The sequence below is a fragment of the Artemia sp. Qi Xiang Cuo genome, chromosome 14 (assembly GCF_049724085.1).
Source record: "Artemia sp. Qi Xiang Cuo chromosome 14, ASM4972408v1, whole genome shotgun sequence".
NCBI lineage: Eukaryota > Metazoa > Arthropoda > Branchiopoda > Anostraca > Artemiidae > Artemia > Artemia sp. Qi Xiang Cuo.
In genome coordinates, this window is record NC_142807.1 from 3,875,552 (window position 1) to 3,901,406 (window position 25,855).

A 25,855-nucleotide genomic window follows, 5' to 3' on the forward strand; every position below is an offset into this window, starting at 1 on the left:
TGTTCGAAAGAACAAATTTTAGCACCGGTCGTGCAGTAGGCTATAGCCAGGGGGGATCGCGACAATAAGTACCTTATAACGCGTACCAAGCAAATCGAGATAACCCTATCCCCAATCGGTAAATTAGTTACCGGTTAGAAATCACAAATACGCGCCAAGGCAAATACAATACAAGAATACAACACAAAAATCGTGACAACTCGCTGATGAAACATGAACACTTTACAAGCCAACGGCACTGGCAATCAGCGCCAGCGAACGGCACTGACACGAGACATCCACGTTACCATAATAATACATGGCGAAGACAGGCAGACGTAAATCATTTCAATATGCCTACGGAACCCAATACGTCTGAATATCTATTACAGGCACCAACAAATGAAATAAATTCTCAAGGAAACGCTTCAGGCCCCTCAGAAACATAAGTTGGACCCAGAGGGTGCCAGGGATATTTAATAGGTCCAAAACAATACTAGTGCCTTCTTGTAGTGATATTATTAACAAGTTACCTATATTTAATGATTTTTGCGTAGAAAACGTTTACTTTACGGCCTTAGTTGACAGTGGAGATACTGTAAATAACATAAACTCTTGCGTATTTAATATGTTGCCTCTGCACATTAGGCGACAAAAGAACCCTAATAATCCCAATTTAACAAGCGTTACAGGTCATAAATTAAATGCAAAAGGGTCAATTTGCCTAAACGTAAAAAGGGACAATAGAACCTTCATGACAAATTTTATTATATGTGACAATCTCCCACATGAAGCTATTATAGGGGCAAATTTTCTAATGTCAAATAGAATACTATTAGACGTAGCCAACGAGAAGCTTGTATACCCAGCCAAGGTAGGGGAAGAAATTTCTACCTTAAGAAATCGTAACAGAGGCTACGAAGATAACATAACAGTAAACAAAAGTCCTAGTGATATAATGTCGAAGTATTTTGAACCTCATGTCTCGCAAAGACATGGCATAATTGGAAATTTGTTCAATTTTCCTGAGAGATATTGCAGAAATGAATTAAATTTAAATAATAGAAGTATTGAATATGCGAAAATAAAAATAGGAGATATACAACAGTACAGGTCAAACGAAATTCAAAAAATAGCGGAATTATGGAAAAACATAATAAAACCCAACGTGACGCAGCAAGATGCCGCAATGGTGCAGCTTAGCGCCAGTATGAATCTAATAAACAATGAAAATGAAGAGACATATTGCAGATTTGCGATAAAGAAAACAAAAATATCTCCCAACACGATGCAAAAAATCCAAATTTCACAAACGATCGAGCCAATAATCAGCATATCAGAAATGTTGTTTGCGAAATCGTCTGAGATACCCGAAAATCTGTTATGTGAAGAACAGATTATATCTTATGACAAAAGGAAAGGTTTTATTTGGGTAACCAATAACCATGAAAAATGATACAATTACAATTAAAAAAGGGGACTTGTTTAGTCCAAATCGAGGTTTTAACGGAAAATGATTTAAATACATGGGAAAATTCTAAAAGAAACCTAGTTAACGGCATTAAAACTACAAATAACGAATATCCTTTGACTAAATCACAATTTTTTAAAAAATTTAAAATGGATCATATTACGGATATGGAACTTAAGAAAAAATTATGCGAATTATTATGGAAATTTAAGGATGTATTTTCTGCATCTGAAGATGATAACGGGCTAATTCCATTTTACGAACATTAATTTTTTACGATTGGTAATCCCGTTGCAAAACAGCCATACCGTGTATTATACAAGCACAAAGAGTGGTTTAAAAATAAAATCTATGAATTAGTAAAAAATGAAACTATACGCCCAAGTACAAGCCCGTATAGTGCACCAGTAATCTTAGTACCAAAAAAGAATGGCGATCTTAGACTCGTAGTAGATTATAGAGCCCTCAACTAACAAGTAGTTAGCGATAAATTTCCTCTACCAAGAATAAACGAAATTCTTGAATCAATTTCAAGCAAAAACAAAATTTTTACTTCTTTGGACCTTACCCAAGGCTACCATCAAGTGAAAATAGCCGAAAAGGATGTCCATAAAACTGCATTTTCAGCATCCGAATACGGATCTTATGAATAGTTGAGAGTGCTATTTGGACTAAAAACTAGTTCAAGCACGCTATGCAGACTCCCGGTGCATCTGCTAAGAGGATTTAAAGTTATAATGCATCTTTTTGATGATATTATATGCCCGTGGAAAAACACTGAGCAGCACTTGGCAAATTCAGCTATGGGGTTCAAGAACTTCAGGCAAGGCAATTTAAAATTCCGGCCTGAGAAAGTAAATTTATTTCAATCCAAAATTAAATTTTTAGGAGTAGTAGTTACCCAGGGAGAGATATCCCCAGACCCTGATAAAATTAAATGTGTTGAAAACCTCAAGCCCCCCAGAACTTTGAAATAATTAAGGGGAATTTTAGACCTTACTGGCTACTTTAGAAAATTCGTACGCAATTATGCCCAGATTGCGAAACCCCTCACAGAATTAACTAAAGGGAATTCTCATAATTTGATCTGGTCCCAGGAAGCTCAAACTTCCCTAGACCTACTCAAAAAGACACTCACCTCTGAACCTATTTTATCACTCCCTGATTTCGAAAAAAGAAAATCATCGTTACTACGGATGCTAGCTCAAAAGGCATAGGCGCTATCCTTTCGCAAATAATGCCGGTAGAAGACCCTAACCATCTACAGGGAACACCCAAACAAATTGAAAAAGTTCTATGCTATTGAAGTAAAACTTTATCAAAAGGCGAACGTAGTTATTCCGCAACGAACTTAGAATTGCTATCTATTATCTACCACTTGGACAAATTTAGGCATTATTTAATTGGTAGAAAATTTATATTACGATCAGACAATTAAAGCTTGCAGTACCTGCGCACATTTAAAAACCCCACGGGCATTCTAGCTAGATGGATTATGAAAATCCAAGACCTAGATTGAGAATTTGAACATTTAAAGGGAAAACAAAACAAAGCTTGCGACTTTTTGAATAGATGTCCAGAAAATAGTCCGTCGGAAACTGAAGAAAATGAAGTTAATGCTATTAATGCTAAAAGCAAACATGGATGTAAGAAAAACAAAGTCAAAGACGCAGTAAAAGAAAATAAGATTGACTATTGTCCCTTATCTCTGGAAAATATAAAAAGAAAGCAAAAAAAGGACGAAATGTGTGTAGCACTAATTGATTATTTTGTGAATGATAAAGCGTTACCGGATAAATTCAAAACTCTTACAAAAGAGATAGATAATTTTTACTACGACCTTGATGAAGAAATACTGTGTAGAATTGTGACTGCTGAGACAAATAGAAACCAAACCTCGATAATACCTGTATTACCACAAAACTTGATAGGGCCTGCATCTGAATATTTTCATTCGGACACAGGTGGACATTTAGGAGTTATGAAAACGTTCCATAAGTTAAAACAATACTTTTACGTACAATCGGCACTGACAAAACTTAAAGAATTTGTAAGTACATGCGAAGCATATAACTTGAGAAAAATCTCCCAAGCTTACCCACATCCTCCAATGGGAAGAGTTCCAGTAGTGAATTACCCCTTCGATATTAGCTTATTTGACCTATACGGGACAAGTTGAGGCTTACCTGTTTCTAGCAGAGATAATACTTGCATTCTTTCGGTTGTATATCATTTTTTAGGATTTAATATTGCAAAAGCATTAAAAAATCAAGGTGCTTATGCCACAAGTAAGGCATTAGCAAAATTATTTTTACAATTTGGCATTCATAATAAAATTTTTAGCGACAGCGGGAGCAATTTTATTGCAAAAGTAACAAACGATTTAATGAGTTTCCTTAATATAGAGAAAATGGTGACAGGGCCGTACCATCCACAAGCTAATTGCAAAATAGAAAACAGGCATAAAATATTTTCAAACTTTCTAAGTATTTATACGAAAGTCAATAGGAGCGAATGGGATAAACTCTTACCTTATTTAACTAACGTAATCAACACTGCTTATTCCGAAACAACCAGAGACAATCCATTTTATTTACTTTTTGGTCAAGATTTTAGAATCCCGTATGATGAGATTATTGAATCCCGGCAGTATTATAATAGCTCTGAAGATTATAAACAAGAATTCATGAATAGAATGAGTAAAACTTAAAAAATAGTTAGGCAAGAGTTGGAAAAATGTAAAATAAACCAAGAACTAAGAAACCAACCCAAAGTTAAGGGGAATATAGATTTCAAAGTAGGAGACTTCGTTTACCTAAAGAACGAGGTGAAAACGGAAGGAAAAAAACTTTCCAACGAATATTCCGGACCGTACAGAATTGTCAAAAAGTACGATAACGAATATACTTTAAAAATGGAAAACCCCGATAGTGGAAAAACTTACAAGGCGCATGTTAGCCGAATAAAAACAGCCAAATTTCCAGAGAGATGGGTATCCCATCCCTCTTCTACTGATTCGTCAGACTCGGAAAATGAACCCCCTAAATCAAGATTGGCAGAGCTAAAACCCTTTAATTTCAAGCAAGACTATTTTGAGAATGACAGTGACCAGGAAAACTTTGAAGAATTTTTAGCAATGGAAAATTTAGTTGTTCCTAAGAAAAAATCCCTAATACCAGGATTTTTTCCTGAAAACAAAACGCCAAAAAGTCCAAAAAGCTATTCATCAGCAAGCGCAGGAGATTTAGATTATACAATATCTCCAAAAAACCAGTTCTTCCCCGATAGAATTTTGACCCCAAGTCCTCCCAAAAGATTGCCTGACGATATCGTTTCCCTTGCAACCCCGATAGAAAGGTCCACGTGTTTACATGAAGAATTAAATAGAGCTGTAGAAACCCCCGGTATTACTGTATAGAAAATCCCTCCCAAAGATTTAACTAAAACTAACCTGCGATAAGCCATGGATTTAATAAATTTTCCCATAAAAAGGAGTCAAAGTACATTGCCCGGGAATAAGACTCAGACGAATGACCAGCAAAGTCAATATCATGATATAACTGTATCCAAGGCCAAACCTAAACAGTGGACTTCATGGAGCGAAACCCTAGATTAAAAAATTTCTCATCCCCCCGAAGACATGACCTTAAAACAATGGATGAACCCTACAAAAACTCTTGTTTTCCCCCAAAGCTCTCAAGAATCTTTCAAATCTCCCGATTTGAGAACTTAAAACGAGGACTTCGGGAATAAATCTTCTACTTCCAGAGGAGTAGAAATCTACGAAAAACGGGCAGGTGATACCACAAAAAATACCACCTCTAAAAGTTCCAATCTAGACTCATTAGAAACTAGTTTCGTAGAGCCTGATGGTGAATCAGAACATATATTAGCTAAATAAATAGTGAAACCAAGACTACCCTCATCAGCCTCACCCGGGAAAAAAACGAAATTAAAAGGGAAAGAATTTTTTAAAAAACAATAAAAAAAGTTTGACATTATTTCGCTAGACAAACCTAAAAAGAAAAAACCACAAGAAACTGAGTAGAAAATAACGACACAGTCAGGTAGAACGGTTAAAAAACCTGACAGATGGAAATATCCCTAATTAATGTAAAGACAAATTTCAAATATAATAAATTTAACACCATAATAACTTTAACAGTGTGCAAGTAAAGTTAACCAAGTCAATATTAATGAAAAAAAAAAAATACAAGTGATGTCAAAACGTTGACGATCACAGAAAATAACCAAAGGTAGGAAGATCGTGGTCGACTAAGAACGACAACTGGCGGTGGACCACGTCTTGTGGGAAGCCTGGGGAGGAACCCAAGGCCCGTGATTCTTTTTGTAGTTTATTTTTAAACGATCGTAGGAAGGGATATTTTTCAGTCCTTCAAGTATAAGAAATTAGTATTTTTATGCCAATCAGGGCCAATCAAAACAATACTTAAAGGTTGAATAGAAACTTCTGTGAGCTAGTTAAGTTTTAGTTTTTTGGATCAGAATGCTTTGAAAGAGAAACAGAGAGTTTAATTTCTTATAGCTCCTAGGAGAAAAAAAAAAGAAAAGCTTTTAATTTCATTATATTATATCAATGACGTATGCTGTCCTACAGCTCTGTGTTAAACATTACTTCCAAAGAGAAACAGAGACATTAATGTCTTTAGCTCCTTGGCGAAAAATTTAATTTCACTAGTTTATACCTATAACGTATACAATAAAAGAGAGATCACTGTTCTATAGTTCTGTGACAAAATGTTCTTTAATTCCATTGGTTTATCTATGACATATCTTGTCCTCTAATTTTTGTTACATATTTTTGCAAGTCAGTCACGTTACATTTTACCTATACAGACTAAGGTCCCCTTTAATTTTCTATGAAAAATCGACCCAGGTCCAAACAAAAATTGATGTCATCAAAAACAAAACAAAAAAAATTTTTTACTTATCCTTTAATTTCTACCAATAAAAAGACTGCAGGGTGATGACAGTGATATCTTTACTAATGGTCTTATACATGGATTAAGTCGAGGCGACATCTCCTCTCTACTATGGACATAAGAGTTTTCTAAGATGTAGAATCCCTCCTGAAATTGCCTTCTAAATGAAGATTGAAATAAAAATTTTTAACCAAAAGTAAATCAAATATGCCTAACTTGACTAAAAAATTCGATAATCTGACGCTATTCATAGCTAGAACTTGATCTGAATCGTGTTTTGCTCTATTTTTAGGTTTTTAGTGTTTAATCTTCCTTTTTACTTGCCGTCTTGTTCGTTTTTCTTGCTTAAAATATCAGTCAAATTCTTATTTAATTATTCTAATAATCAATTCGTACTCAATTTTTTACTTTAATTATTTATTAAAATATAATTTCTCAATAAGTTATTAATAAAAATTTATTTATCTAAATAAACTATTTACAACCTGATAATTTATTTAAGTTAGACTAAGGTTTATGTTTAACTTGAAAAGACTGTGCTTAATTTAGCGAAAAATATTTATTTTTGTACAAAAAAATTTTTTTCCCCTTTCCCCCTTTTTTAGTTTATAAGAAGTCTATTTGAGCCACCTGCACATCAAATTATCCAATTCTGATATAGTGACTACGAAACATGTTTACTCTTGAAACCTCTATATCTTCAACACTATCATACCCGTAAAAATTTCAGCCAGTTTTCAGTATATTTTGATAGAGCGAATTTGTTTTTATTAGCTGAAGTAAACACGACTAATTCGGAGCGTCGGGTATTTTGAAAAGAAGTTTAGTTTTTAAACTATGCAATTCAGTAGAAAAAATAACTACCAGTACAGAAGCGTCTAATTATATGAAATATTTTATCTTAGTGTAGATTATAATTATTTTAGGCCTACACATTGCTCATTCATGTGTTTCTTACTCGAGTAATATATGTACTAATAGCCAACTATTGGTAACTATAACCAAACAACCTATTGGTACGTTTATATGTAGAATTTCACGGCGGATGTGAAATTATATCTCAATAATAATATGTAAAATTTTAAAACCATTTAATCAGTTAAGATATATGGATTGAAACCCTGTGAATGTCCAATGGTGACTAAGTAAAACCCACAAGGAATTCCCTATTAATGTGAAGGTGTTTCTCGCTTAACGGATTCTAATAAGACTTTAATATAATATTTATTTATTTAGTGCTGAAGGATTTGCTCAAACAATAGCCTTCTAAAAAGATATTGATGTCAGTTCTTCATTATGCTTATATTCTTTGCCAAGCATTAACTGGAATCTACGGAGGCAAGCTTGGAAATCCTGCATCTAATGACCTTATTCGAAAAGCGAATATGAGGCACCAATGTTGACTTGCAATTACGGAAAAATCCTGAGACTAAGAACCTCTGCATTTCAGCCGTTAAACCTGGAGCCCCATGAGAAAGTCTAAGCCAAGAAATAGGGAAGACATCAGAAAACGAGTGGGTATAGAGGTCTCCACTCGTCCTTGTTATGTCTTGTTCCCTCATTGTAGTACTGTTGCGTAAAACCTTGTGGTTATGACACTGCAACATGCATCTATTAAACAGCACTGATTTGCGTGAACAATGCAGGCATGAAAAATATTGTAAAAGTAGACCTCAAACTTAATAATTTAGGGTAAATTATGTTTATTTAATATCGATATTTCCGTTCTCAAAACAAATTTGAAGACATTTCTGTTTTAGATTTTCATTGTGAGTACTAATATTAGTGTATTTATTTAATTCTGTCTCATAACTTAGAAGTTAATGTACCCAATTAATACGTGACTTATTTGTACTATGAGTGCTTACATTAAAGAACGTGTGATTCTGCCTCGCTATTTTTATTACAGGAAGTAAATGGCAAATTGGTTATTGAGCATTACAATGAGCTTCCAAGTGCAGATACGACCCAGTAGCATCTATTTTCATCATATCTCAACCAACGAAGAGTACTCACCATAACTCCAGGCAACTTTCATCCCAGCTTCGTCTACGAAAACAACAGTTACCTTCGACCGTCGTTTCTTCGACCATGAACAATATTACATATCAGGTAACACTATATTTGAACCTCAGTATCAAGTGCTTTAACGAACTATATAATCACATAAATGCTGAGAACCCCATCGATCAGAACAAGACAAACGATATTTAACGATATTTGAAGTTAAAAGATACTTAAAGACATTTGAAGATATTTGAATCTGAAGTTAAAGACAATTTGAAGTTTAATTCTGAGAACCCCATTGATCAGAAAAAGATCAACGATATTTAACGATATTTGAAGTTAAAAGATACTTAAAGACATTTGAAGATATTTGAAACTGAAGTTAGAGACAATTTGAAGTTTAATTCTGAGAACCCCATCGATCAGAACAAGATAAACTATATTTAACGATATTTGAAGTTGAAAGATACTTAAAGACATTTGAAGATATTTGAAACTGAAGTTAGAGACAATTTGAAGTTTAATTCTGAGAACCCCATCGAGCAGTACAAGATAAACGATATTAGAAGTCAAATGATATTTGAAGATGTTTGAAGTTGAATTAAAGACAATATATTAAGAGAGTCACTATTGTATGACGACAACCCGTTTCAAAATGCACAAATGAATAATTTTACGCGAGAATACATTCTCTATGTGCCTCAAAAATCCTAAAAATGATATACTGAGAAGAAAAACACCAACACCTGTAGTGGGAAGAATTATTTCCCAATTGACTGTTAGAACGATATTTATGGGTCATTTCCCAATTGACTATTAGGGAAAACTTACCGTGTAAAGACAACTAGACTCGAACTGTTCCATGAAGAAACCATAACGTAAGTGCTTCGAAATTTTTGCCAGGACAAAAGGAGTGAAGGACAGTAATTTACAACAGAAGGGTGTAGTACACTAAGGAGACTAAAGGTGATGAATAGATGCGAAGCTACATGTGTTACTTCCTAATAACTTTGAAAATTCAAAAATACCAATAGTGACAGTGTTTTAATGTCATCAGTGAATATGATGAACCAAATATTGTAAATTATAAATAATTCATATATGCGCCACAATTAGAATTAGATATAACATTATCATATCTTTCATTTTACTGTTCTGTAAATATTATGCTGTTCGTCATATATACAGCAAAAATGATAGAAAAACTAATGTAAAAGTGGAATAGTCCCAACCTTTTTTGAAATGTAAAATTAATCAGTGTTAGACATAGAAAAAAAAATCTTTAGTATAGTAGCTAACCTAGAACCAAAAATAAGTTTAGTCCGGTAGATGAATTTTAGATAGGGATATAGAATAAAATAAGAAAAATAATCGAAAAATTTTAAGCACTCCTAATGAGCAGTTACTAATGACGGGACGTCATTATTTGATGGGAAGGGTGATGTGCACCAGCAGTAGAATACCATATATTTAAATTTCCTTCGAATTTCCTTCATTAGAAGGATTCTTTCCTTCTAAAGATGATTCGGGCAGAAATTAAACGTCCCCTAATTGAGTTCAAATACTGCTTCCAAGAGTCTAAATTCTTAATCAGCAAAAAGAGGAATTGCATTCTAGCTTCAGTCGAACGACGACGCTAGTCGTTCGAATTTCGCTAAGATAATTAGTAGCAAAAAAAATGCTATGCACAACATTTCTAAGAAAGTTTAAATGGCAAAAAAACCGTGTGAATGCTTGAATCATCAAAAACATTTAAAAGAGACTTTTGGACGAGGATTCGCGTCCTTGTGCCACGTGAGCCAATGGCAAGCAGTCCTTACAGCGCAGGACCAAAGAACTGCTTTTGGAAGTGGGGTAGATGTGTTTTTTAATTTTTTTAATCGTAAGTTTGATTTGAGAAGATCAATTGAGATAGAAGTTTTAACTCTTTCATCTCGGTCACAATTATTCTCATTGAAGTGACCCGTTGCTGTACAACTAAGTATGTGAGTTCAATAAATCTATTGTCTTTCTTATATGTGTTTATGTCATTTATATGTCTGCATATAGTCTAATAATATCTAACTACTTCTTAAGTCTTCAAGGTAAATGCTCCCAAAGGAATCTGATCTCCAGATAGCTCAAGAAAGAAGAGGCCACGTTTGTATGCCTAAATATTCAATTTTATCTCATTAATTGAAAGTGGCGCTAGCCCAGTTGACACGAACTCCTGCGCTATAAGCGGCGCTATCGGAGAAATTTCTATCGCCACAAGTAGCAAATCTTCTATCGCCACAAATAATAAACCTTTTATCGCTACAAATACGAAACATACGGTCAGTAGTATGTTCCACCAGAAATTGGTTGAGAATCATCCGTATCTATCATCCACGTACGTTAATCTTTGGTCTTCATTTGTAAATAGGGGAATCTGGGAGTCTAATGCTTCTCGTATTTTTTTAAGCTTTAATATCCCTTTATTTTTTTCTATTTTGATCTATATTGAGGTCTTCATTTCATCACTTTCTATATTGGAAATAGCGTGCGAGAGGCTCTTTACTTTGAAATCGATTATTCTGGGACATTTTATACTCGTGTTTGTGGTAATTAACGGACTTTGAATAGTTGACTCCCTATTTATAAGTCGTTATCCTTGTTTTATGATTATCGTACCCACATCTTCTAACAGTAATTCTGTTTTGTAACTTGGGCCTATTCTTTCTGTGTTATTATAACAAGACATAGTTCCAACAGTTTCTCTTGGAACAGAAAATAACCAAAGATCATTTCTAAGGTGTATGAATATTTCTCGCTTAGTACTTCTTATCACGGCTTCTTTCAGTTGGACTGGATACATCGTATTGAAATGGTACGGGTAGACTTTTTATATTAAAGGAAATTAATCGAATTAATTATATGTAATGTGACTTTTTACTTAGAATTTGTTTTCGGGAATTTATATATGTTGAACAATGTTTTTCTACAGCATTTTTATAATTGCATGATTTTTACTCGTGAATTAAAAGTTTTTAGAATATTATTCCTTTATGACGCCTATCCATTAAAATCTTTTAATCCTATACTGATTAAGTGTAATTCCGTCCATCGGGTTTTTTAACCGTTCTACCCGATTGTGTCGTTACTTTATCCTCGACTTCTTGCGGTTTTTTCTTTTTCGGTTTTTTTAGCGAAATACTATCAAACTTTTTGCATTGTTTTTTCACATATTCTTTCCCTTTTAATTTTGTCTACTTCGCGTGTGCGGCTGTTGAATTCGGTTTTGATTTCTCTGCTTATTTAACTACTATATGGTCTGATTCGCCGTCAGACTCTTCGGAACTGGTGTCCGATGATTCTGTATTATAAGTTTTAGAAGTTGCACCTCTCATTTTTGAGGTATCACCTCCCCTTCCTTCGTAAATTTCTACTCATCTGGAAGTAGAACGTTTATTCTCTAAGTCCTCGCTTTGAGTTTTCAACTCGGGAGATTTGAAAGATTCTTGAGAGCTTTGAGAGGAATCAAGAGATTTTGCAGGGTTCCTCCACTGTTTAAATGCCATGTCTTCAGGGGGATGGGAAATTCTTTTCACTAGTGTTTCCCTCCATGAAGTCCTTTGTCTAGGTTTGACCTTGGACACAGTTATATCATGATATTGTCCTTGCTGGTCATCGTTGGGAGTTTTATTCTTAGACAATGTACTTTGACTCGTTTTTATTGGGAAGTTTATTAAATCCATAGCTTCTCGCAGATTTGTTTTAGTTGAATCTTTGGGAGGAGTTTTCTTTACAGTAATACCGGGGGTTTCTACAGCTCTGTTCAATTCTTCCTGCAATGACAAGGGCCTTGCTATTGGTGTTGCAGGGGAAACCATATCGTCTGGAAATCTTTTGGGGGGACAAGGGGTCGAAATTCTATTAGGGAAAAATTGGGTTTTTGGAGATATTGTATAATCTAATTCTCCCGCGCTCTCTGATGATGAACTTTTTGGATCTTTTGGCGTTTTTATTCTTGCTGGTATTAGGGATTTTTTCTTGGGAATAACTAGATTTTTCATAGCTAAAAATTATTCAAAGTTTTTCTCATCGCTCTCATCCTCAAAATAATCTTGTTTAAAATTAAAGGGTTTTAGCTCTGCGAATCTTGATTTAGGAGGTTCATTTTAGCTATCTGACGAATCAGTAGACGAGGGACGCGGTACCCATATTTCCGGAAATTTTGCTCTTTTTGTTCGGCTAACATGTGCTTTGTATGTTCTTCCGCTATCAGGGTTCTCCATTTTAAAAGTATAATCGTTATCGTACTTTTTGACTATTCTGTACGGTCCAGAATATTTGTTGGAAAGTTTTTTTGCCTTCCGTTTGTGCCTCGTTCTTTAGGTAGACGCAGTCTCCTATTTTGAAATCTATACTCCCCTTGACTTTGGGTTGGTTTCTTAGCTCTTGGTTTATTTTACATTTTTCCAATTCTTGCCTAACTATTTTATAAGTTTTCCTCATCCTATTTATGAGTTCTTGTTTGTAATCCTGCGAGTTATTATAATACTGCCGAGATTCAATAATCTCATCATACGGGATTCTAAAATCACGACCCAAAATTAAATAAAACAGATTGTCTTTAGTTGTTTCTGAATGAGCAGTATTGATTACGTTGGTTGAATAGGGTAAGAATTGATCCCAATCGGTCCTGCTGTCTTTTGTATAAATGCTTAATACATTCGAAAATATTTTATGCCTATTTTCTATTTTACCATTAGCTTGTGAGTGATATGGGGATGACACCATTTTCCCTATGTTAAGAAAACTCTTGCTTCCGTTGACACTTAAAACCTTATTTGGAATGCCAAATTTTTAAAATAATTTCGCCAACGCCTTACTTGTGGCGTAAGCGCTTTGATTTGTTAATTCTTTTGCAAAAGTGAATCCGGAAAAATGGTCTATAACTGATAGAATACAAGTATGGCCTCTGCTGGAAACAGGCAAGCTTACGCTGGTTCCATATAAGTCAAATGAGACAATATCGAAGGGGTACTTTGCTACCGGGACCCTTCCCATTGGAGGATTAGGATAAGCTTGGGGTTTTTTTCTTAAGTTACACGCTTCGCATGTACTTACAAATTCCTTAAGTTTTGTTATTCCCGACGGCACGTAAAAATATTGTTTTAATTTATGGAAACTTTTCGTTACCCCTAAGTGTCCACCTGTATCTGAATGAAAATATTTGAAGGCAGGTATTATTAAGTTTTGTGGTAATACAGGTATTATTGAGGTTTGGTTTCTTTTTGTCTCAGCAATCACGATTCTACATAGTATTTCTTCATCGTGATAATAGTAAAAATTGTCTATCTCTTTTCTAAGAGTTTTGAATTTATCCGGTAACGCATCGTCATTCACAAAATAATTAATAAGTGCTACACACATTTCGTCCTTTTTTTGCTTTCTTTTTATATTTTCTAAAGACAGGGGATAATAGTTAACCTTATTTTCTTTTACTGTGTCTTTGTCTTTGTTTTTCTTGCATTCATGTTTGCTCTTAGCATTGATAGCGTTAACTTCATTTACCTCAGCTTCCGACGGAATATTTTCTGGGTATCTACTCAAAAAGTCACAAGCTGCATTTTGTTTACCTTTTAAATATTCAAATTCGTAATCTAGATCTTGGATTTTCATAATCCATCTAGAATTCCGCTAATCCAGCTAGAATTCCCGTGGGGTTTTTAAATGTGCGCAGGTACTGCAAGCTTCTATGGTCTGATCGTAGTATAAATTTTCTGCCAATTAAATAGTGTCTAAATTTGTTCAAGTGATGGATTATAGATAATAATTCTAGGTCTGTGGCGGAATAACTACTTTCGCCTTTTGATAAAGTTCTACTCGAATAACATATAAATTTTGCTATTTGCTTTTGTTCAGGCCTTCCCTCTAGTGAATTAAGGTTTTCTACCGGTATTATTTGCGAAAGAATAGCGCCAATACCCTTTGAACTAGCATCGGTTGTGACCACGAATTGTCCGTTTTCGAAATCAGGAAGTGATAATATTGGTTCAGAAGTGAGTGCCTTTTTGAGACGGTCTAGGGAAGTTTGAGCTTCGTGGGACCAGGGAACACTTTGGGAGCTCTTTTTAGTTAATTCCGTGAGGGGTTTCGCAATTTGGGCGTAATTGCGCACGAATTTTCTAAAGTAGCCAGTAAGACCTAAAATTCCTCTTAATTCTTTCATAGTTCTAGAGGGTTTGAGGTTTTCAACACATTTTATTTTGTCTGGGTCTGGGGATATCTCTCCTTGTGTCACTACTACTCCTAAAAATTTAATTTTAGATTGAAATAAATTTAATTTTTCAGGCCGGCTTTTTAAATTGCCCTGTCTTAATTTCTCGAACACATTAGGTAATGTTGCTAAGTGTTGTTCAGTGTTTTCTCCCACGCATATGACATCATCGACAAAACGAATGATATTTTTTAATCCTCTTAATAGATGCAATAATGGTCTATATAACGCGCTTGAACTTGTCTTAAGTCCAAAAGGTACCCTTAAGTATTTATATGAACCACATTCAGCCGTTAAAAACGCAGTTTTATACACGTCTTTTTCGACTATTTTCTCTTAGTTGTAGCCTTGGTTAAGGTCCAACGAAGTAAAGATTTTATTTTTTCTTGAAATAGAGTCAAGAATTTCATCTATTCTTGGTTAAGGAGATTTATCACTAACTACTTGTTTGTTGAGGGCTCTGTAATCTACTACAAGTTTAAGGTCACCATTCTTCTTTGGTACCATGATCACTGGTGCACTATACGGACTTATGCTGGGACGTATAATTTCATTTTTTTTCTGATTCATGAATTTTATTTTTTAACCATTCTTTGTGCTTATACGGTACACGATGTGACTCTCTCGCGACAGGGCCACCAGTTGTTAAAATTAAGTGTTAATAAAATGGTATCAGTCCGATGTCATTTTCGGATGAAGAAAAAACATATTTAAAAATCCATAATAGTTCCCATGATTTTTTATTAAGTTCTACGTCCGTAATAAGATCCATATTAAATTTGTTTAGAAATTGCGATTTGGTTAGAGGGTATTTGTTAATTGAGGTTTTAATGCCGTTGACAAGGTTTCTTTTGGAATTCTCCCATCTATTTAAATCCTTCTCCGATAAAACTTGGATTTGAACTAAACACGCCCCCTTTTTTATTGTAATTGTGTCATTTTCGTGGTTATTAGTTATCCAAATCAAAGCTTCTCCTGTCTTGTAAAGTATAATCTGTTCTTCGCATAACAGATTCTCAGGAATTTCATTTGACGGGGTCGCAAACCATATTTCAGATTTGCTATCCACTGGTTCAATCATCTGTGATATTTGAATTCTTTGCATCGTTTTGGGAGGAAATTTTGTTTCCTTATAGCGAATCCGTAATATTTTTCTTTATTTTCATTGTCTATTAAATTTAGACTGGCGCTATCCGTCAATAGCATTGGCTGTACCTGAACTGCAATAGGGGCCACTACTTTTTTCCATAATTCCACTATTTTCTTCATTTTGTTTGACCTGTACTGCCGCATATCTCCTATTTTTATTTTTGCAGTTTCAATACACTTATTATTTAAATTTACTTCGTTTTTGCTGATTATACCACCAGAAATTTTATTTATTGTTACGTTCTCTTCGTAACCTCTGTTACAATTTCTTAAGGTAGAAATTTCTTCCCCTACCTTAGCCGGATAGACAAGCTTTTTGTTTGCCACGTCTAATAGTACTCTATTAGACCTTAAAAAATTTGCGCCAATAATGGCTTCGTACGGAAAGTTATCGCATATTATATAATTTGTCGGAAAGATTCTGTTATCCCTCTTTACGTTAAGGCGAATTAAACCTTTTGTATCCAACTTATGCCCTGTCAAGCTACTTAAATTGGGATTATTAGGGTTCCTCTGTCAACTAATATGCGGAGGCAACATATTAAATACGCATGAGTTTATGATACTAATCGTTGCACCAGAGTCAATCAAAGCTTTAAAGTAAATATTTGCTACACAAAAATCATTAAATATAGGTAACTTATTATTATTATCACTACAAGACGGTACTACTATCGGTTTGGACCTATAAAACATCCTAGGCTCCCTCTGGGTCCAATTTATAGTTCTGAGGGGCCTGAAACGTTTCCCTGCGGATTTATTTCATGCGTCGGTGCCTACAACGGATATTAAGACATATGAGATTCCGTAGGCATATTTAATTAATTTACGTCTGTCTGCCTTCACCATGTATTATTATGGTAACTGGGATGCCCTGCGTCAGTGCCGCTTGCTGGCGCTGACTGCCAATGCCGTTGGCTTGCAAAATTTTCATTTCCCATCGGCAAATTTTCGTGATTTCTATATACCATTCTCGCATTATATTGGCTTTGGCCATAAGTTGGGTTTTCAAATCGGTAATTAATTTGTCTATTGGGGGGAGGGTTATACAAATTTGGTTGGTACGCGTTGTAAGGTACTGATTGGCGCAATCTTCCCTGGTTATAGCTTAGTGCACCACCGGCGCTAAAATTTGTCCTTACGAACAAATAGTTGCCATAATTTTGCATACTGCCGACAGCAATTCTTGGTGTGCTATAGGGGGCATAACAGCACTCCCTCGTGATGTGTCCAGGTTAATTAAAAATATATCATCTTATTATTGTATGGTTCTTTTCGTAACTAGATTTTTTGACAGGCTTAAACCGTTCTGTTTTCGGCCTAGCGGGTTCTTGCATTATATTTTTTTGTGGCACTGGGGAGTTATCCCTTGAAAAGAAATTGAGAGACGCCTGATCGCCCTTGAAGGTCAGGGTTTGCGTTTGATTCGCCTAGGCTATTTATTTTTGCTTTACTGTGATTAGCCACCATCGTATCAACTTCGATCAATCGCTCTACCTCCTGAACTGCAAGATCCAACGTCTGAATATTTTTGGATATTACCATTCTATATAGTTTTGGGGGTAGCCCTTGCAAAAAGGTATTTAGTATGACTTTTTCATACAGTTCTCCCGAACCTTCTCTGTGTTTTGCTTCTACTGAAATCTGTATATTATCAAGATATTCTTTTATATTTTGTGAATGGTCAAAGCATACCATTCCGTGGTCTAATTTATTTGTAGAACTGTTTACAATACATCTATCTTTAAATGAGGTTAACAATTTGTCCACCATATTTGCTGGCAAGTTGGCGTCATCACCTATAGTACGTTCAATCTGTTTTAGAAAGGTTAAGGCCTGGCCTTTTAATCTTAATAGAAGCATGCCAACTAACGTTTCTAGCTCTGTTTTTGTTAATTCTACAAACTGATTGTCCATTGTATTGTGGAATAGACTTTGCTATTTCTACATTTTTCGCGACCAACTTTTGCGCCTTTAATTGTTCGTCTAAATCTTCTGACATTTCTTTTTTTGCGTTTGAATAACTCAAAATAAAGTTATTTTTTCACTTAACCTATTTCGGGGGAGGCTACTATCTCCTATGAGATATTTTAAAGGGTTTCCCTGTAATAGCTTAGTGGTTATAGGCCTAATTACTTTTTATTATATGTCTGTACCTCTCCAATAATTAAATTTAAATTACAAAGTTTATAGCCTAATTAGTTCGCATGATTTTCTCCAATTTCCGACCGTGCCATTTGTAGCGATAAAAAATTTTGGGACTGGGCCTAATTGTGGTCATAAAGATTGACCGCGTCAAATGTAATATTCCCTTTGGGAGCGTTGGTTCGAATCCTACCGACCGCGCCATTTGTAGCAATAAATTTTTATGGACTGGGCTTAATTGTGGTCATAAATATTGACCGCGTCTAATGTAATATTATACTTAAAAGCCGTGGACTTACACCTTATAAGTTCTTCGATAGCACCACTTAAAGCACTAAAGACTGCGCCGTTTAAGGCGTTGAAGGTCGCGCCGTTTCTGCCGGGTGAATTTTTCTTAGGTCGAGTGATAGGCTAAGCAAACTATAAAAATGAAAAGAAAATCTAAGGTTCCACCGGGTAATTTTACGATCGCATCGTCCGGGCCGTTATAGCTTCTCTCGTGCCGTCGAGGGCTGCACCGGCTGCAAAAAGGGGGGGGATAGATAACTGGGTGGCCACGCCACTCGCTGAACGCGAGAAAATAAAATATGTGATTATATAAATGTAACCTCTTTTCCTCGGGTTATCTCGAAATCAATTACCTGTTATATTATATAGAAATCAGATCCCTGGGAACGTACCTCGGAGACATACGAACTAATTACCTGTCGTGCGACTAGATACAGACATATAAAATAAAATAAACACAAATAGAAGAGCAATCGATTTATTGTAACTTACATTTTAGGTGTACAACAGGGCTCACTTCAATTGACGGCAAATAATAACCAAGTCTCTACAATGACTGCATAATAATTTTGGATCGCAATGCCTGAATGCCAATATAATTCTCATCTTAATAATCTTCCAAAAAGCACTTTTACCCCACTATCAAACGTAGTTTTTTGTCCTCCTCTCTAAGAACTGGCTCACAATTGGCCTAAGTCCTGAGGCGGGCCAAACCCTCCGTCCAATAATCTGTCTTAAATATTTTTGATTATTTAAACGTTCACACACTCTTATAACTTAGACTTCCTGCGAAAACATTGTATTTTGTAGTCTTTTTATTACCACTCTTCTCGGCAAAATTCAAAACTGGATAGCGCCGTTCTTTTTCTGAGGCTAAAATGCAATTCTTCTTTTTGCTGATTAAGAACTTTTCTTTTTTTGAAACTAGATTTAAAGTTAATTAGAGGAAGTCGGAATTATCTTTAGAAAGAAGGAACTTTATTTTTTTGTATTTTAAATAAATCATATTTTACTCACGGTACACTTACCAACCAACACATTTGTAAAAATATAAGCATGTCGTACTTCACTTGAGTATGCAAACATTCCCAATCTCAATGAATGTATAGCCAGAGCAGCTCCTTATCTTTTCCAACTACATGTGGTCATTTTTGGATGTTTTGAGTTTGATTGGGTTTTATATTTTAATTTATGTTTATTTTAGATTTCCCAGATCATTCATAGCATTATTTGCTAAGGTATTAGTACGAAATTCCCATTCTGCAGACAGAAACACTATAAAATTTTAAAAAATACTTTAAAATATTCTAAAATATCTTACATACTGATGCCATTCCTCAAGGGAAATCAATAAAAATCACCCCCCTCCCTTTTACGATTTAGATGTTAATTTGTATGCCTTAAGTAATGGTTTTAGTAAGTTTATAAGTTAGTTAGTAGAATTTTTTAAAGAAAAAAGGCCAGGTGTTTTAAAGTTGGGGATCCCCTTCACTGCAAAAGAAACTTCTACCATTCAGGTTGATCATCCCATATTACAAGTCTTGTGTCAGACCCATCACCAAGTATAAATTCCTGTTGCATGTTGGCGCTCTGAAAAATTGTTTGGCACCACTCCAAAAGATCCAGAATAGGGCTAATAGGACAGGTTCAGTCATTCCCCATGACTCTCACCAGTCTGTTATTGAGAGGTTTGATGTAGCATTGACAGCTGTTTTCTACAAAAAAAAACATAAATTCACCACCTTCTCTAAAGCTTTGTTGCATTGTACCCGCCATTTGTTGTATTGTGGAGCCAACAAGACAGACACAAAGACAAACACCTTAGTCCAGTTACCTTAAGGATGGCATGTCAAGAATAGAGTATTTGAAGAACACTTTTATTCAATGATGCACTTTGATTTGCAATGATCTTCCTGAGGATGCTATCCCTAAAAGTTTAAAGTTTCAGTATCAACTCTTTCAAAAGGGGTTTAAAGAGTCGTCTGAAACCTCAATAAAAGACAAGCAGTAAATCCAATATTTAATTATACCTGGTACTGCAAATTTATGAATAAAAAAAAACAGTTTAAAATTTTTTTATAATGTTTCCTTCTAGATAGTGAAAATGCTGGACCAACACCTCTACTTGTTTTAAATTTCGCGTAAGCCCTTTTAACAACTACTTTTTTTGAAAATAGAAGCCACTCAAATTTCGAATTTATAAATTAGAAACAATTTGTCTATTTTTTTGCTCTTTTTCCAAATTCTGCCCACATGCAGTAACAGCAAGTAGATGTCTGAATGATGCAGCCAGGTGAATAAAATCTAAAAACTTACCCTGCTTAACATCCACAAACTCAAAAGGAGTGGTCTGTTCAGTCATTTTGTGGATTAGGGGAGGAAAACAGTTGTTTCTTCTAAACCAAACACCGGTATTGGAAACTTGATACCTTTAAAGAGTGAACCAGAAATGCATTGCCAAAGAGAAAAAACACTTCCAAGTCCCTAAAAAAAACACCAGTAATAAAAGTCTGTTTTACTCTATGGTTTAAATACACTGTGAATAATTCAAAGAGTACATATGCATTTTCAAATTGGGGGGTGGGGGAGGGGTCAGGCATTGAGGAGAGTGAGGTCTGGATTTAGATATGCTTTAGGTTTGGGATACCCATTTTTTTTATTTCAGCTAAAATTGTCAGCAGTTGATTCTCAGACTAGATAGTTTCAACTTCCACATCAAGCTTTCAGACTAGAGGGTGCTACTACAAACCTACTTGTATCAATTTTTACAAATGTCCTTGAGCATAGGGATTCAATAGTAAACACTAATAATAAGGAGACATGTTAAGTAAACAATTCTTACTTTATAATATGTGTAATGATCCTAGTTAACATATTATCCAAGGGGAAAACCTTTATCCTCAAATCTTTCCTTTTTTTCCTCGTTTTTCCAACTTAAAAGAAAAAAATTACGATATTTTCCATTCTAGTTCATTTTTTTTTTAATACAGTTCTTAGACATTCATGAATATCTTATAACCTATATATTAACAGAGTATATACCCCACCCCCCTAATGTGCAAATATATACCAAAAATTATATTCTGAATCTAAATAGAACCAAATGAACTTTACCCCAACCCCTAAATATATCCAAATCATGGTATATATTAGGACATCAGCATGGGCGCCCATAAGCTGAATTTTAGGGGGGGGCTTACCTGGTCTAATCGGTACTTCCACTGCTGTATAATAGAAATCACAAAACAAAAATATCATAGGCAGTGCTATAGCACTGCCTATGCAAAGAGAAATGTGGACACAATGTATTATATATTCATTTTTTTTTGCCAGGGCACTTCTTATAGAAAGAAATGTCATAGAAACTTCAAAAAAAGGTCATTCGATTGAAAATTAAGATGGCTAGTGACCTTTTTAACAGTCAAAAGTGTTTGGAGTACAACCAGCACCAATCCCCCATGCCAATCATTTCCCCAAACACATCCAAACAAAATTTTGAGATAACCATTTTGTTCAGCGTAGTTTAAAGGTCTGGAAATTATGACTTTGAGGATGACTACTCCCCCCCCCTAACCCTCAGGGCAGAGGTTGCAAGTTTTGCCCTGGGGGATATAAGCGTTTTAAAAGAGGTTTAAAAAGTCGTCTGAGACTTCAATAAAAGACAAGCAGCAAATCCAATATTTAATTATACCTGGTACTGCAAATTTATGAATAAAAAAAAACGGTTTTAAAATTTTTGATAATGTTTCCTTCTAGATAGTAAAAATATTGGACCAACACCTCTACTTGTTTTAAATTTCGCGTAAGCCCTTTTAACAACTAGCTTTTTTGAAAATAGAAGCCCCTCAAATTTGAAATTTATAAATTAGACACAATTTGTATATTTTTTGGCTCTTTTTCCAAATTCTGCCCACATGCAGTAAAAGCAACTAGTTGTCTGAATGATGCAGCCAAGTGAATAAAGTATACAAACAAGTCCTTTTTATAAAAAGGGTGATTGTATAAATCTTGAAGGGGGCTCATTGGAATAGTAATCAGAAGTTCTAGTGGCTTTTTTAACAGTCAAAAGTAATTGGAGGTCAACAAAGCCCCCCCCCCCTCCTATTCCAATCATTTCTTCAAACGCATCCAATCAAAATTTTTACATATTGATTTTGTTCGGAATAGTTGAAAGGTCCAGAAATTATGCCTTTGAGGATGAAATCCCCCATAGCCCTCAGGGCAAGGGTTTAAGTTATGCCCTGAGGCATATAAGGTTTTTATAGAAAGGCTGGTTGTATAAACTTCAGAGAGGGCTCATTAGATTGGTAATCAGAAGTTATAGATCTCTTTTAAGAGTCAAAGTGATCAGATGGCAGATACCCCCCCCCACACACACACACGTTGTATTTTTCCAAAATGCATCTGACAGAAATTTTGAGATGGTCATTTGTTGTCATAGAAACTTCGAAAAGGGCTCATTTGGTTGGAAATTCTAAGAGCTAGTGCCCTCTTTAATAGTAAAAAGTGAATGTAGGGCTACCAGCCCCCCCCCCCCCACCACACCCATCATTTCCCAAAGCACTTCTAATCAAAATTTTGAGGTAGCTTTTTTGTTTGACGTAGCTTAAAAGTCCAGAAATTATGTCTTTCAGGATGAGACCCCCCCAGAGCCCTCAGGGCAAGGTTTGCAAGTTATGCCCCGAGGGTATATAAGGTTTTTATGGAAAGAGTGTCGTATAAACTTTGAAAGGGGCTCATTGGATTGGAAATAGGAAGTTTAAGGGCCCTTTTAAGAGTCAAATTTATTGGAGGGCAGCTATACCCCCATGTTATATTTTCCCCAAATGCATCTGATAGAAATTTTGAGATAGCCACTTGTTCAAAAATAGTCCAAAGATCAAATAAAAAGACCTTTGGGGTTGATACAACCCCCCAGAGTCTGAAGGGTTAGGGTTGTAAGTTATGCCTCGGGTGAATGTAATGTTTTTATAGAAGAGGCGGTCTTGTGAATTTTCGAGGAGGCTAATTTCAATGGAAATGTATAGTTCTAGTTCCATTTTAAGAATCAAATGTGATGGAGAGGAAATAGCCCCCCCCCCCCCCTGACATCCTCTTTTCCCCAAACACATTCAATCAAAATTGCTAGACAGACATTTTGTAACCATTAGTCCAAAGAGCTTACTGAAGACACTGAATACTGAAGACATACAATGTCTTCAGTAATCAAATATTAGGAATATTTAGGCAGACTTTGAACTAAATCAAAACAGACTATGATCATGTGGACTTTCAAAAAGGTAACAAAGTAATTCAAATTTGAACAATTTTTTGAACAAATTTATTTTATTTACTAATAATTATAAAATAAAATATATATATATACACACACAACCACCCGGAGAAGGCTCGAAAAGCCTTATTATAGACGGCTGCAATCCTTTAATTCTTAACTATTAAAAAAAAAAAAAAAAAACTCAAATAACAAATAATAACAAAATTTACTGCCCTCTCCCAATAAATGTTTATTGAATTTGGCTTTAAACAACCCAATGTGCTCAGCCTCCCGAATGCAAGCTGGGATATCATTCCAAATAGCGGGAGCTAAATACCTAATTCTGAAGCCTGGGCGTGTGTAGGCTTGGTACCCATCAACAAAATTATCTGCCTCTCTAATCGCATACCTGTGGAGCGAACGATTTACACGAAAAAAATCAGTAAAAGCTGTAGGACATAGATCATTCCAACATCGACGAGCAAAAACAGCAGCTTGATAATCGCGAATCTGACCAATATTAAGCACACAAAATTTCTTAAAACACGACGAGGCCTCATTCACATTTTCTACATAATTACCAAGAAGACCTACAGTTTTATTTTGAAGAATCTGCACTCTTTTAAAATTTGCATAAAAATTACTTGATCAAAGTACACAGCCATAAGAAATATAGGGCGCAAAAATAGTATGGTACAGTAATGGGAGAACTGATAATGGTAGAACATTCTTTAATCGGCGCAAAATTCCCAGACCTCTAGCAACTTTAGCTGCAACAAGATCACTATGGGACCTCCAAGACAAATTACAATCAAGCTGGAAACCCAAATAACGCACTTCATGCACCTGTTACAAAGCCCTACCATTAAAAAATACCTCTCCACTTGGCTGCTTACCAACTATTCGAAATATCAAAAATAGTTTTTTTCACATTTACTGACAAAAGGCTCAAACTTATAAATACAAAATAAAGACTTTAAAACCCTATTTACTTTCAACAAACAAATCATCAATGGATCGACTAGACACAGTTAGAGCAGTATTATCCACAAAAGTAATAAAACATTAAGATAAGTAGAAACGCATTGAATCAACATACAGAAGGCAAAGGAATAGTCCCAAGACAGACCCTTGGATTACACCACATTTGACTTTGACAAGAACAGGAAAAAACATCGTTTAACACAATTTGAAGGGATCTGCCGCTCAAAAAACTATCAAACCATTTAGGATAGTTACCATGAGCTACAGACGATTGAAGACGTTTGTCTAAAATTTATAAATCCACTGTATCAAATGCTTTTCTAAAATCAATAAAAACAGTCAAATGAATTTCACTACGTTCAAAGCATTTATTCACAGTATCACAGAGAAAATGCACGACGTCCGACGCCGAGTGACCCTTCCTAAAGCCGAACTGGGTTTCACTTAGCATCCCCCTTTACGTAAGGTAACCATAAAACCTTTCATGAACAATTTTTTAAAATAATTTTGAAAACAGGGGTAGGATTGATATCGGTCTATAATTGTCAATGCCTAGCTTAGAACCACCCTTGTGAAGGGGGATGACTTTTGCCCTTTTAAGTGCATCCGGGAATTGGCCGGTTTGGAGGGAAAGATTAATTATGTGGACGAGGCATGGTAGTGAATAACACATTACTGACTTAAAAGTCTTAAGATTAATCCCATCTGTCCCTGCTGAATTAGATTTGATTGTTTTCACAACCTTCAGAATTTCATCTTCAGTACACGGCTGAAATTCAAAATCACCACAAATCATCCACAAATTCATACTCCAGGAAACCATCACTAGAATTCATCAGCCCTTCCGCCTGTACATTTTGGCCAATACTTGAAAAAACTCAGCAAGTCTATTAGCAATAATCGTTTCATCATTAACAGTTTCTCCTTGAATCAGTAGCGAATTGGGTAGAGCTTCTTTCTTCTTTCCCAATAGATCATTAATAACCTTCCAAGTTCCTTTAGTATTATCCTTATTTAAACCCAAATTATTCACAAAGTATTCTTTTTTAGCTTTTCTTCTCATCGAGTTCACTTTATTGCATATTATTTTGAATTTTTCCAGTTTTTTGGCACATTCACTATTTAGATAATCTACATACAATTGATTTCTTAAATAAGACGCTTCAAGAATTTCTGTAGTTATCCAGGGCTTCCTGGGCTCATTCTTATGGGGTTTCAAACATTTCAATCGGCAAGTCTTATCATATATAGACACTATATATTGACACTATATATATAGACACTATATATATAGACACATATATATTTCACTAAAATCAATGCTACTCAACTCTTCACAAAACCTCTGTAAATTCTCTTTTCTTAACGACCGAGTCTTCACTTTTTTTAAT

The 25,855-nt window shown here is 35.1% G+C and overlaps 1 long non-coding RNA gene across 1 annotated transcript in view; it reads right to left on the reverse strand.

Annotated features, from left to right (window-relative positions):
- The window catches only part of LOC148944052 (uncharacterized), a 55,556-nt gene that overhangs the window by 15,928 nt on the left and 13,773 nt on the right, over positions 1-25,855 (reverse strand). The window contains exon 2 of the long non-coding RNA XR_016142877.1: positions 20,543-20,710. This is a non-coding gene — a long non-coding RNA (uncharacterized LOC148944052). The remainder of the gene's footprint in view (positions 1-20,542; positions 20,711-25,855) is intronic.